Below are 13,680 nucleotides of genomic sequence, written 5' to 3'. Positions count from 1 at the left end.
GCCCAGAGAGGTAGTGGAGGCCCCATCCCTGGAAACATTCAAGGCCAGGTTGGACGGGGCTCTGAGCAACCTGATCGAGTTAGCGGTGTCCCTGATCACTGCAGGGGGGTTGGACTAGGTGACCTCTAGGGGTCCCTTCCAACCCAAAACATTCTATGATTCTATGAACTGCGAATCAAGTTCCTACGTGAATATACTCCAAATTTTTATGTCACTTTCAACTCACCTCTCTTTAGATAATTACAGGCTCGGTGTCTGCACTTTGACTTGTCATTGCAGCTCCTTTTGTAGTTATTGGAGAGACACGGAAAGGAAGCTTTAGACTGTACTTTGTGATAGAGTTTGGTTGGTTGTCTCAAAATAGGATGGATCACTCCCTAAAGATGCTTTCTTCCCTATGACTACAAAGGAGTCTGGGGGGGACCAACCTGGATGTATACATCTACATTTGTTGACACCTGCATTTCTTCAGATGAATCCCACACTTACTTAATTAATTGCATCGGCATATTAATTACTAAGTGTGCTGCCTGTAAGATGATATGTTAACCATGCTACGCCAAGCAGAAATAGCAGCTAATACACCTTCTGAACATTTCCCAAGTACCATAATTGCCTCCTGTACTTTCTCTTTCATTAAAGTACATAGTGCTGAAGGATGTCTCACAAAAAGAATCAGTGATTGTACTTCTCTTGCATAAAAATCTGCAAGAAAATTAATGATTAATTAAGTACATAAGTACATGAATTTTTAATAATACTGTCTGTTATTATTATTGACATCATGAGCATTGTGACAAGGATATAGTGATTTCCTTCCAAAGCTTCCAAATCTCTATCACAACCTGCATGAATATACCTTCAAACTCAATTCCCATATTAGAAAGTGCTAACTGTGTATAAACCGAGGCAGAAAATTATGTGCCTTGCACAAAACCATAGCAAGCTAATGAAAAAGAACTGGAGTCAGGCTTGATGCTGAATCTAGCAGCCACGTTTCAATCTGTTAACTACAATAATCATCATTCTAAAATACTGACGAGTTAAAAAAAATTTTAGTTAAGCTTTGACAACATAAAACAAAACAAAAGATAGTCTGTTTACTCTGGATGACTTTTTTATCATACAGAACAGGTGTGCCTTTTCATTCACAGCCAGGCAGTGCAGGTGTAGTCATCAGAGGCATTGCAGAGGCTTTTGTAGCTCAAAATGTTTGTTTTAAAACAGACGTGTTTTCATTTCTAAGCTTAGAAACGTGAAAAATCTGAGGAATGCTTACCCCCTTGCAGTGTTGTCTGGAGGACACACGGTGGAGCCAGCAAGTTCACAAATATTAGTTTTCTTCTGCAGAGGATCTGCAGTGAAAACCAGCTAAAGCAATGCTGGCTTCTCTGAAATGTGTCCAGGGACAGAGGTGTCAAAATATTTCGTCACCAGTGGCGATTAATGAATCTCCACACACTCACACAGCAGACACAAGCCACTCACACCTGAAGTGTATCAGGCAGAATCTAAAGTTTCTTTGGCAGAGATGCCTACACTGGGGAAGGTGACTGAATCCTTAAGATAATGGGTCAGAAGATCTTGCCTTGCAAGATCCCAGCCCTTCTCTGGTTCCTGCATGATTCTCAGCTTGTGGAGACCCAGCTTCAAGGAAGATGGATTTAAGCCTATGTTCTCAAAGTATAGGCTTCTCCTAGATATATGTTTTGAAGCTTTGAAATACCTTCTTCTTGAGGTTTTCATGGGGAGGATTTGAAGAAAATGTAATGATGTGATGATGTTGGGGTAAACTCAGGGTTGTCAAGGGAGGAGGCAAAACCTGGGATTGCTCCTCTATGAGTCTGTAAAAGTAAGAATGTCCTGGAGCAGTTAAGAAACTTTTCTTCTCTCCTTCTCTGGCCCTTGGGCTTCTTCAGATGATTGCAGCCACTTTAATGGCAGATGCAGAAGCAAACCAGTTGGAAATGAAATAGATCTTTAACCCTTGCCATTACTCCCCTCGTGCTTATGGATAAGCTATTGGGTTACAGAGTCAGCACAAGTGGTTAAGCGCTGCTGTATTTGCTCAGGTCAGTTCTGACTTTTTCACAAACTTGGGTGTAACTTTCCCTTTCAAGTTTACACTAATAGCATTAATAGCATTCTGGATTTGCCATGAAATGACCAAAACCAAGTTTGAAATACAATTACACAAAAAATGCCCCTTGTTGAGCTATAGAATAAAACTTCTATTCTCCCTTTCTCCTTCCCCTCCAACCCCCAAAGTGGTGGAAATTCAAGCAACTTGTTTGGATAGTAGATCATAGAATCATAGAATGTTTTGGGTTGGAAGGGACCCCTAGAGGTCATCTAGTCCAACACCCCTGCAGTGAACAGGTATGGTTGACTTTCTGAGCTGCCAGCGCACATTGCCGGCTCATGTCCAGCTTTTCATCCATCAGTACCCCCAAGTCCCTCTTGGCAGGGCTGCTCTCGATCCTTTCTTCCCCCAGCCTGTATTGATACCGGGGGTTACCCTGACCCAGGTGCAGGACCTTGCACTTGGCCTTGTTGAACCTCATGATGTTCACAGAGGCCCACATCTTCAGCTTGTCCAGGTCTCTTTGGATGACATCCTGTCCTTCTGGCATATCACCTGCACCACTCAGCTTGGCAAAAAAATTCTCTCAAACCAAGGAGACCTGTGGAGGGAGGCAAGGAGGGTGTAGCTCACCTATATATTAAACAGCACTGGTCCTAGTACAGACCCCTGAGGGACACCACTTGTCACCAGTCTCCATCTGGACATTGAGCCATTGACCACTACCCTCTGGATGCGCCCATACAACCAATACCTTATCCGCTGAACAGTCCACCCATCAAATCCATAAACCAAGGAGACCTGTGGAGGGAGGCAAGGAGGGTGTAGCTCACCTATATATTAAACAGCACTGGTCCTAGTACAGACCCCTGAGGGACACCACTTGTCACCAGTCTCCATCTGGACATTGAGCCATTGACCACTACCCTCTGGATGCGCCCATACAACCAATACCTTATCCGCTGAACAGTCCACCCATCAAATCCATAGCTCTCCAATTTAGAGAGAAAGATGTTGTGGGGGACCATGTCAAAGGCTTTGCAGAAATCCAGCTAGATGGTACATTGCAGCCAGCAATACTTTTCAGAGAACATTTCTGAGTTGGTAGAAATAGTAACAAGTTGTCTTAGCATACATTTTTTTGCCTATAATTTTTCGAATTGCATGATCCTTCTGAGGAGGTTTCAGTTTTTAAGTTGAATCTTGATCTGACAAGTTAAATATCACTGCATCTTAAAAGTGACTCCTGAAATACCTGCCTGCATTCAAGGTCTGTCTGGATGTATTCAGAGTCAGTTCTGAATTTCCACACTAAAAAAGCTTTCCAGAATGTTTTTTTCAGGTGTAAGATGCTTCAGAGAAAGTGAACTGGTTCCTTTTATTTCTATTGCCCTATTAGCCAAATTTTATCACAGGGGCAGATTCTACTCTAACCAGTAAGAAATTCATTCCAGTCCTGCTGCCCTCAGTTAGAGTACTTGATCTAAACCACTCAGAAATGGAAGGTTCACAGCCCTTTTGAATGAATTAGGAAGATAATGGCTCCCTCATTTGTAATCTTCAAGTTAAGAACATATATTTGCAAAAAAACATTAAAGCTTAAATAAAGCTATGGGTTGGATGCCTTATGGGCAGCAGATCAGATGACCCTATTGCTGCAGTTCCTTCTGCCTCAAAAGCTGTGAAAAGAAGGTAAAAAAAAAACAGAAAAAAAAGGACGAAATGCAGAAGCCTGGGAACCTGGGGTATAGGAACCTTCTTTTTCTTTTTTTTGTCCTTTTGTGTGTGTGTGTGGCTGCAACAGCTATTCTTGATAAGATGAATATACAAAGAGTGTTTCAAGCAAAGGTAGCAAAAGAATGCACTGGCATATACAGACAGTGCTGAGGTGTTTACAGTGAGGAACATTCTTAATTAAGAATCATGTGGAAAGTACAAATATCCAAAAGAACATGGGAATAAATTATGCTTATAAGATAATTTCTTCCGCAGTCCTAGTACAGCCTGGAAAACCTATAAGCATGTAGTGGTTGACTTCTAACCTGGACGCCTCCCATTTTTCTTTCCCAAGGGAATCAGGGCAGAAGGAGGATTGTGTTTGGACCCTGTTCCATCAGAACCTGGGAACTGCAAAAAGAGAGTTTAGATGCATAGTGGTACATTAACAGAATCTGGAGCTGAGGCATACTCCTCTTGCTGAAGAGAAATAAAACAGAGCATATCTGCACCTCTTAATGATGCTCCATACAGAGCTGGTACTGCACAGGCTCACTCTGAACTGTGAATTGATTAAGCACAGCACTGAACCTGAGTAAATGTTCACTGTTTTCAGGGTCTGAGCTAATATTGCTGTGAGCATGGCATTCTGCTGTGCTCTCTGGAAAGATCAGCGCAGTCAGATCTAGCTGAGGGACCAGGAGAAAAATGTTACTTTTGAAGTATTCACCCTGGCTTTAATTGCTGGAGGTTAGGATGATATTGTAAGTTACTTGAGTCAATACAGGGAGGTTGATGGGAGTTACAAAGGGTATCTTTATATATCTATTTAAAGGTATACTTACAGCTGTGTGATAACTGAGGTGAGCAAGAAGTTAGAACAAAAGGATCAGGCCTAACAACCTTTTCCAATAAATGGCATTTGTGAAGAAGAGATTTCAGGGGAGCTGCTGCTATACTGTTCAATCCCTTCCCCCAAAAAAACTCTACAGTAGCCTGGTTATCAAAGCAGGACTTTACTATCAAGGTATATTTCCAAGATCAGTGATGTGAACAGAGTAGTCCTCTTGATCAGTTTGTTTAAAGCAGGAAGTAGTTACTTCATCAGTTGGAAGTGCAGCAAAATCAAAACCAAAAACATACATGGAGAAAAATTAGTTATGTCCAGTAACATGAGAATTCAGCTGATCAATTAATAAATTCAGTTTTTGAGAGAAAGGAGTGATTGAGGTGATACTGTAAAGGCAAAGGCTTAGCATTGCACTATTGAATAAATGTAATTAACAAGTTCTGTTAATTTCCTTGCTCTTACACTATGACAGACTGAGATTATGAGAGGTTATGCATTCCTATCGCATAGCAAGGGTCAGAATTCAAATGTCTTTTTTTCTAAGATGAAATTCACCTGCTGAAATTCATCACCAGGGTCAGCAGGTGATGACATGTTAACTAAAAGAATTTTAAAGTCTATAATAAGGAAATGAACCCCTTCATGAGAAGCAGAGTATCAAAGCAGATCAAAATATAGCATGAACATAATAGCTATTCTATCTTATTTGGGGCAAAAATAGAATGATGTCCTTTTATGAACATTCCCGTGTTCAAACCCCCACTCATAGTGAGATTGAGTTGGCATTCTTGGATGAATTTCAATCTTCAGACACAGCAGGATCAGATCTAATGATACTTGTTATCAGAAGATGCCCAAGTCCAGGTACTCAGATTTATTTGTCTGCTTATTTCTGATCGCAATGTGTGAGAACCTGTTGAGTCAAAGAGCTTGATCTAGCAAATCAAAGGCCTATACCTTTATAGAGCTCAGACTTAGCTATGCAGATGATTCTGTGTATTCTGTATTTGTAGTAATTCTTTTCTGTGATTAAGAATTTAGTGAGAGAGACTGAAAGAGCAAAAAGAATAGATGGCTAATGTGGAAAGACAGGAATATCTGGAATGGTTTAGTCAAGAGAGGAAAAGACAGAAGGGTATGTAAAAGATGGCTATGAGATGGAAGGCAATTCCTTGACTCATGTTTCTAGGAAAAGGAGGGTTTCATTACAGCAGGGAAGACTTAGATTAGATATTGAGAAAAAATAATTCTCATGGTTAAGAATAGGAGCAGGCTGCTGAGAAGTTGAGGAGTTCACATTCCTGGATGTTTTTGAAAAAAGACTGGACAAGATTTTGTGAGGAATTAAATCAGTACAGCTGATTCCACCTTTGGGCAGGGGGTAAATGAAACAACCTTTGGATGTCGCTTTCTAGTCTTACGGTCTATAATTGCAATGATTTATGAGGCATAGAGCAGACTAGGTCCTACATTTGTGCCAATTTGCATAGCTGAGAAGTTGGCTTATTGTGTGCCTAATTCTTTACTGGCCATTAATTTGTAGTTAATTATCCTACTGTTCTAACATGTTAGATTGATTTGCTATATAGCATGGTCTGCATATCCATTCTGAAACAGCATTAGTGGTGTGCTTGCAATCTCCTTCCTCCTTATTTTCATTATATTTCAACATGATGTTGAATTTGTCAATCGGGCTCAACTTTAGTCTTTGTCTGTATGTGTGTCTGCTAAAAAGAATTTGATTTATGTAAGTTCAGCAGTTTTTCCGTTATACTGTTTAAGAAGGGAAGAATATAATTGCTGGTTTGCATTTCTTTAATTAACTTCTCTAACAAAAGATTATATTAAAAAGAATGAAATTGTTTTCCAAGCTCTTAATAACCAGATTAACCCATTTTGGTGTAATGACAAAAATATTGTCAAAATAGCAGAATTTTTAATGTCCAAGCTGTGCTTTTTTGACACCCACTATAGCTCTGTTGTTTCCATAATGCTTTTGAATGCGAGTTGCATTCCATATTTTACACTGTTGAGGAACATTTGTCTGGAGATTTACATTAGAATTGGTTCTTTGAGGCCGCTACCACATCACTGTTCTGCAAGGATGTAAGGAAGATTACTACATAATTTGTGGTATCCTTAAACCATATGTCTCGGTAGATACAGCACTGTCAATGAGTGATAAAACCCCAGCACAGGTTGGTGTAAATGGAAGAACTGGGAGAGTTCAGATCGGGCCCCAGAAGGAATGGAAGTTAATAGTTCAGTTCAAATTGAGGTGGGTTTGAAGGATCCCTTGTCCATTTATTTGACTGCAGGTTCTATTCCAGTTTTGGTACACCAATCCAATGCTCCAGAGTACTCTGTATAATATTATAGTACAATTCTCCAGACCTATGTTTCAGCTAATGAGACGTTAGGTGTCAGAGATTAATAACCCAGAGGAAGGTGCTATTTCTCTGAACACTGATTACTGAGGTAGCCTGGACACCTAACTTAGGTTTGGCTTGTAATGTAAAGTTATCTAAAGTTGAATGGGATAAATCTAGGGGTCAGGATACTAACAGGTAACCTTAGCCTGATGTCACTGTCCCCAGCTCCCACAGTACAATGATTAAGAAGAAACTTGTAGCTGAGCCTCAGCTGTGCAAAATAGTCTGGTACTGGAGCACACAAAGCTTTTATTGCTATGGATACAGTTTTGGGATTTTTATGTGTTTTGGTGTTTTTTTTTTTCTTTTCCTTTTTTCTTAATATAGACGCACCTTGCATCTATAGGGCTGCACAGTATTACCTTTGGATCTGGGAGCAAAGCTGAAAGAATGCTAATCAGTGGCAGAAATTTCCACTTGGGAAATGTGTAAATGGCAAAGTGAAACTTCTGCATATCAGTAGGCCTTTCATTCACTGGAGGTATCCAGTTCCCCAGACTCTATATCAGTTATAAACAGTTTGCTAGTCTGGCCAGCTTGATCAGAAAGGACACCCCAGACTACCAGTCCCTAAGTGCACCTACATTATAGTCAGCCACCACTTACAGGTAAGCCCCTGTCCCCATGTCACAGAGCAGCCCCCTACAGGCTGCCAGTACCTCTTGTGAGCCAGCAAGCTTCCACTGAGATACTTTCTGAAGTAGTCTGTGTTGACTTACAGGTCTATCTCCTAAAAGAGTGGAACCAGAGGAATATTTGCCACCTCTCATCCTGCAAGATAACACTATGTGTCATTGCTGGAGGTTGTCTGGTCCAAACCCCCTGCTCAAATATGGCCACTTAGAGCTGGTGCCCAGGACTATGTACAGACAACTTTTTAGCATCTCCAAGGAGGACTACAACCTTTTTGGGCAACCTGTGCCAATGCGTGGTCACCATCATAAAAAAAAAAAGTGTGTTCTGGTGTTCAGGTGAAATTTCCTTTGTTTCAGTTTGTGCCCATTGCCTCTGGTCCTGCCACTGGGGACCACTGAAAAGAGCCTCGTTCCATCCTCTTTGAAGCCTCTCTTTGGGTATTTATATACATTGATAAGGTCCTCTCTGAGCCTCCTCTTCTCCAGGCTGAACAGTCTCAGGTCTTTCAGCCTTTCCTCGTACGATGGTCTAGTCCTTTCATCATCTTCATAGCCCTTTGCTGGACTCTCTCCAGTAGCTCCATATCTCTCGTACTGGGGAGCCCAGAACTCGACCCAGGACTCCAGCTATGGCCTCACCAGCACTCAATAGAGGGGAAGGATCACCTCCATTGACCTGCTGGTAATACTTTGTCTAATGCAAAACAGGTTACCGTTATCTCTTTTTGCAACAAGGACTCTACTGGCCCATGGTCAGCTTGGCATCTGCCAGGATCCCCAGGTCCTTTTCTGCCAAGCTGCTTTCCAGCAGGGTGATGCCCAGCATATACTGGTGCCTGGGGCTGTTTGTCCCCAGGTGCAGGATGTTGCACTTCTTGTTGAACTGCATGAGGTCCCTGTCAGCCTATTTCTTCAGACTGTTGAGGTCCTTCTGGATGGCAGCATGAACCACTGGCATATCAGCCACTCCTCCCAGTTTTGTATCATCATCAAAATTGCTGACAGTACACTCTGGCCCATCATCCAGATCATGAAGTAAGATGTTGAATGGTCCTGAACCCAGTGTCGACACCTGGGATGAACATTTTGTTACTTGCCTCCAACTAGAGGCGAGGCTGACCAGCCTGTACTTCCCTGGGTGTTCTTTATTGTCCCTCTTGAAGGTAGGAGTAACATTTGCTTTCCTTCAGTCCTGAGGCACCTCTCCCAATTGCCATGATTGACCAAAGATTGTCAAGAGCCGTGTCACAGTGACATCAGACAGCTGCCTCAGCAGTCCTGGGCGCATCCTATCAGGGCCCATGGCATTGCATAGCATCCAGGGTTCTTAAAAGAAACTACAAATATTGTCTACTTATCTGCCTGTCTATCATCTCCTTTTAATTTTCAAATGAAATGTAAAATTAACCATCTGTATAATTGTTTTATTTTGAACACCTATGATATCGTCTCTGTCCCAAAAACATAAAATCTTCCTGGCACTATACTGTATGTTCACACACACCAAAGCTCACCATGAATTGAGAAACATAGTGAGAGCACTGTCAGTTATAAAATTCTGCTGCTTTATCAACATTAGAAGCTACTATCAATTTCAAGTGCAACTTCAAAAAAATATATAAAGCAGTCTGCTTTGGTTGTCATGCTTTAAAATATCCTCCTTACCCCTCCTCTAGCTACTAAGAGTTTAGTATTTCATCTTAATGTCCCCATTGCTTACTGTAAGTATGGATAACGCAGTTGACCTTACTAGAAGATTCTGTTAATGTTGTGATTCATCAGCCTGTTATAGTGATTAAATATATTTTTAATTATTACTATACAAAAATCTTTCATGGTAAAGGCCACTTTCCCTCTGGCTCTGAACTCTGCCTCTTTTAGCATTTTTCATATGTGGGCAAAAATTACAGGTACAGAAATACTGCTATTTTCCACTTTAGATTCACTAAAACATTATAAAAATGTCTGAGTTCAACCACAATCTCTTAATGTTATAAAATGATTTATAGTTTTTCTATTGCTGTGGCTCAACATGCTGTTCTTATTACCCCAAACAGTAAACAGTGTAGTCTGGCAACCACAAAAGCTGAAAGATCAGAGAGAAAAAAGTCAAGTGTTAGAAAGACAAAGTCTCCAGCTCTGATAGGTGACTTCCTAGCATAACATCAGGAGAGCAAAGCAGCTGTGTGGTGAACTCACTTAGATCCCTGTCCTCAATCAGTGAGACGGATAAATATTGGCTGTGAACTCATCAGCTCACTCTGCTGCAGAGATTTGGGTCCAATGGAGATAGGGCCACCATAAACACACTCTCTATGCTAATCAATCCAGTAGCCACGTCTTCTGAAAAACTCCACCCATGCACAAATCATGACTAAATTGTCTGAGGCATTCAGTTTTACAGCTATAGCTCTAGACAGAATCGTGGAACAGTTGAGGTTGGAAGGGGCCTCTGGAGGCCATCCTGTCCAGTCCGCCAGCTCAGACAGGGTAGACCCTGTGGATCCCTGCCTTAAATTATCTGTGGGCATTGTACACTTGAATGGGTGGGCGCTTCATTATGTAGTCAGCGCCTTCACAAAGGCTTAGCCGTGAAAACAATGCTTACAGTCAAGAGGCACAGCAACAACTCATTTGAGTCACCATACCAGCAAAGACAGAATTTCATAGGTGCTAGGATATTTGCTTAAAAAAAATCAAGAACTAGAAGCATGTGCCTACTTTCAGCTGTTTTGTCTTGTATTTGTGTTCTGTCACCTAACTTGCTACAGTATCCATAATATTGTTGTTATATTAATAATCCTTAATTAATTGAGCTAAGAGTAAGTATGCAGTACTGATTTACTCATATTAATAATGTACTGTCCCTGGAGAGCAATATTGCTTGTCTTTTGCTTCTTTCTGTCTCTGAACTTCACAGCTGGTTGTCATTCATGGGCCTAATTTAGACTGCAATTTCCCTGTAGCAAGTATCTTGCCTTTTTATTTACCTGGAAAGTATTGCAACAATGATACCACACATATGATAAATAATGGTGCAACACTAAGGATAGGATGGTGCAACCCCTTTCATAACAAGACAAAGGTGTTTTATTTATGGTCCTATATCGCTGTACTCCTACTACTGTGATTTTTCTTCTTTCTTCGTATAGTATCCAATACGAATTGTGGATGACCAACTGTACCCGAGTCTTTGTGAAGCAAAGTCATAGGAACATTTCAGAGTTGCCTACAGGCTAAATTTCAGATGTAAAAGCATGGGTAGACCCAGCCTTAGCATTTTCCTCTGTATGGCTTCTCAGGCATATCAGAAATTGATCTACTGCTTATCCTGAAAGCTTAATGATGCAGTAACATTCTGCTCATTTCTGGAAATAAAACAATTTTTTTTTAAACTAGACTTTAAAAAAAAGAGATAAAGAGATTTCAAAATACAGGACCTTGGTCTTTGATTTGTGGAAGAGAAATTTCTTTGGGAAGAGACCATTCTTAATAAAATTACTCTTTCTGTTGTAGCATTAATTACTGTTGTCCTTTTACATAACTACCAAATTAATCCAGCCATCGAATAATAGTGAGTAAGATGTGACCAAGAAAGATCTTGACTTTTGTGGGTTTGTTCCCTATAGCTGTAAGTTCCTCAGAGAAGGAACTGTCCCTATTACATACAGTTTAATGCAATATAAGATATTGTGGCAAAAGTTAATAAAATGCTAGCACTAGGTAATTTCTCTGCTTTTGATATCACATGATATCTACCTTGTAGCTCAATGTATGTCCTGTTCTGTGCTATATTGTAAGTTAGGAATCAGACAGAAAAAAAAAAAAAGACAACCTGTATTTCTGCATCTTTTAAAGATTTGTCACTCCTGTTGCTGAGAAATTTCAATCTTTGAACTCTCCTCTAGGTCAGGTGTATGTTTTATCTACACTGACCTACAGATATACGAACTGCACAACTATCAGCCAGAGCAGCAGTGAAGAACAGCATCCACCATATCCCCTTTGCTGAAGAAGTCCATTCATGTATGGGAAGCATCAGGCTCCACAGTCTCTGTAAGAGAAGATGCAATGGTGGCCCTTTGTACCTGCAAAAACAGATGGTCCAGCATGACAGCAGTTCCCTGCTTCATCAGTGCACTTGGGAGGATCTGCTAGTTTCTCTAATTAGCACGGAGGTGGGTAAATGCAATTTGGTGCTGGATGCTGAACAGTTCTTATTGGGCAAAGGGGTGGGGTGGTCCCTGTGATTGGAAGGATGGATGCTGTGCTCAGTGGTGCTGGTGAGGAAACCATTGCACTACAACCCATTGGGGTAAATTCATGCCTGTGCGCAATGTCCTGGTGACAGTGGGGCAAGTGCCCTGACTGTTACTGCAATGGTTACCATGTACTTGGCTACAATGCATAAAAACACACTGTATGCTGTGCTGTTGTCACACAGAAAATATTTACAGAATTTAGAAGGTCACCTGTAAATGTTTAATGTGCTCTTGAGTGTTTTTCTTAAAAACAAACCAAACAAAAACCCCAAACCAACGAACCAAACAAGCAAAACACACATATGCACCCCACCCTCCATATTTCTCACAGTTAAATTTAGTTTGTGGATTTCTGGCTCTCTGGGGTAGTCTCTAACAGCAGGGCATCTAGGCAGAGTGAAAAAAAAAAAAAAAAAAGAGAAAAACAAGAAAGGGTGAGAGTAATGTTACTTGTAGATAGTTTTCTTCAATAATTGATTATTTTCCGTAGTTCCTGCAGACGTGTTAGTTATTTGACCAGCATGGTGTGTCTGTTGCCATAATAAACTAATTGAGCATTTGGATGGCAATGGCCCACGGCTGCACATAGTATGGCAAGTTTCACCACCTGGTCTGCCTGCAGTTTTCACGATGCTCACATGGGAATTTTGATGCTGCTCAAACTCCTTTCATCTGTGACCCTCTTTATAGATTTTCGGCTTATGTGATACTTGCCCCAGGGGAGACGGTTCGCTTCAGAAACTTGTCCTGTAGGTAAAAGCAATAGGCCATCCATTACCCTCTTCCTTCCACTCTCAGGTTAATGACTGTATTAAATATTAAACGGGGTTCCATCTCCAGAGTGCCTGTATAAGTGATTTTACATTATCTCATTCAGCCCTTCTCTGATTTCTTATAAAGTGTGTTGCTTTTTTCTAGCATAACTCAGTGAAAACCATGATTGATTTGACAACCATTAACATGTTTAATATTAACCTTCCTGATCAGTGAGTGAGGAAGATAGTGAAAATGGAAGGAAGCAAACAGGGATATGATGTGATGTTGATTTCTGTTATTTAAAATTTTATTTCATATGCAGCTTCTGCAAGTTATTACCTAGTAGACATGGGCTGCAGGCTTGCTGGAGGGTTGACTGAGAAATAAATGGAACCTTTTGTACCGATTGGGATTAAACTAATAAACAAAGGATCAAGGTTAACAAGCGACATAGTCCCCATTATCACCCATGCTGTTCCTCTAAATCACCAATGCATTTACTTGTTATTGCATGTTTTGCTATGTACAACACATCACATTTGAACCTACATGATTCTGGACTACGATGTCTGCAGAATGCCCTCTGTTGCATTTGTTAAGGTGAAATATAAAATGAGTTTGTAACAAGTCCACTAAGACATAGGGTTGTCCTGAAAATACACTGTACAGCTTAATAAAGCATTGTACTAAGAAAGATATAAAATTATGTGAGGAGAAGAAGCAGTTACACACTGGCAGAAAATATATAGCTTTATTCAGTACAGAAATGTCTGTGGCAGTGCAAGGAACAATGAAAGAAGGAAAAATAATCCTGAGGATTTGTGTTACATCCCTCACGTCCTGCAAATGGAAGCCCAGCTGGAGAGAGCAAGACATGCAAATGTAGGCAGAAAAAAGATTGCAATGTAATAAATATATATAGAGGTATTTATACCTTTATGAATAT

Source organism: Egretta garzetta, unplaced genomic scaffold, assembly GCF_000687185.1.
Source record: "Egretta garzetta isolate BGI_Z169 unplaced genomic scaffold, ASM68718v1 scaffold18, whole genome shotgun sequence".
Taxonomy (NCBI): domain Eukaryota; kingdom Metazoa; phylum Chordata; class Aves; order Pelecaniformes; family Ardeidae; genus Egretta; species Egretta garzetta.
This window is presented reverse-complemented; position numbering follows the sequence as displayed.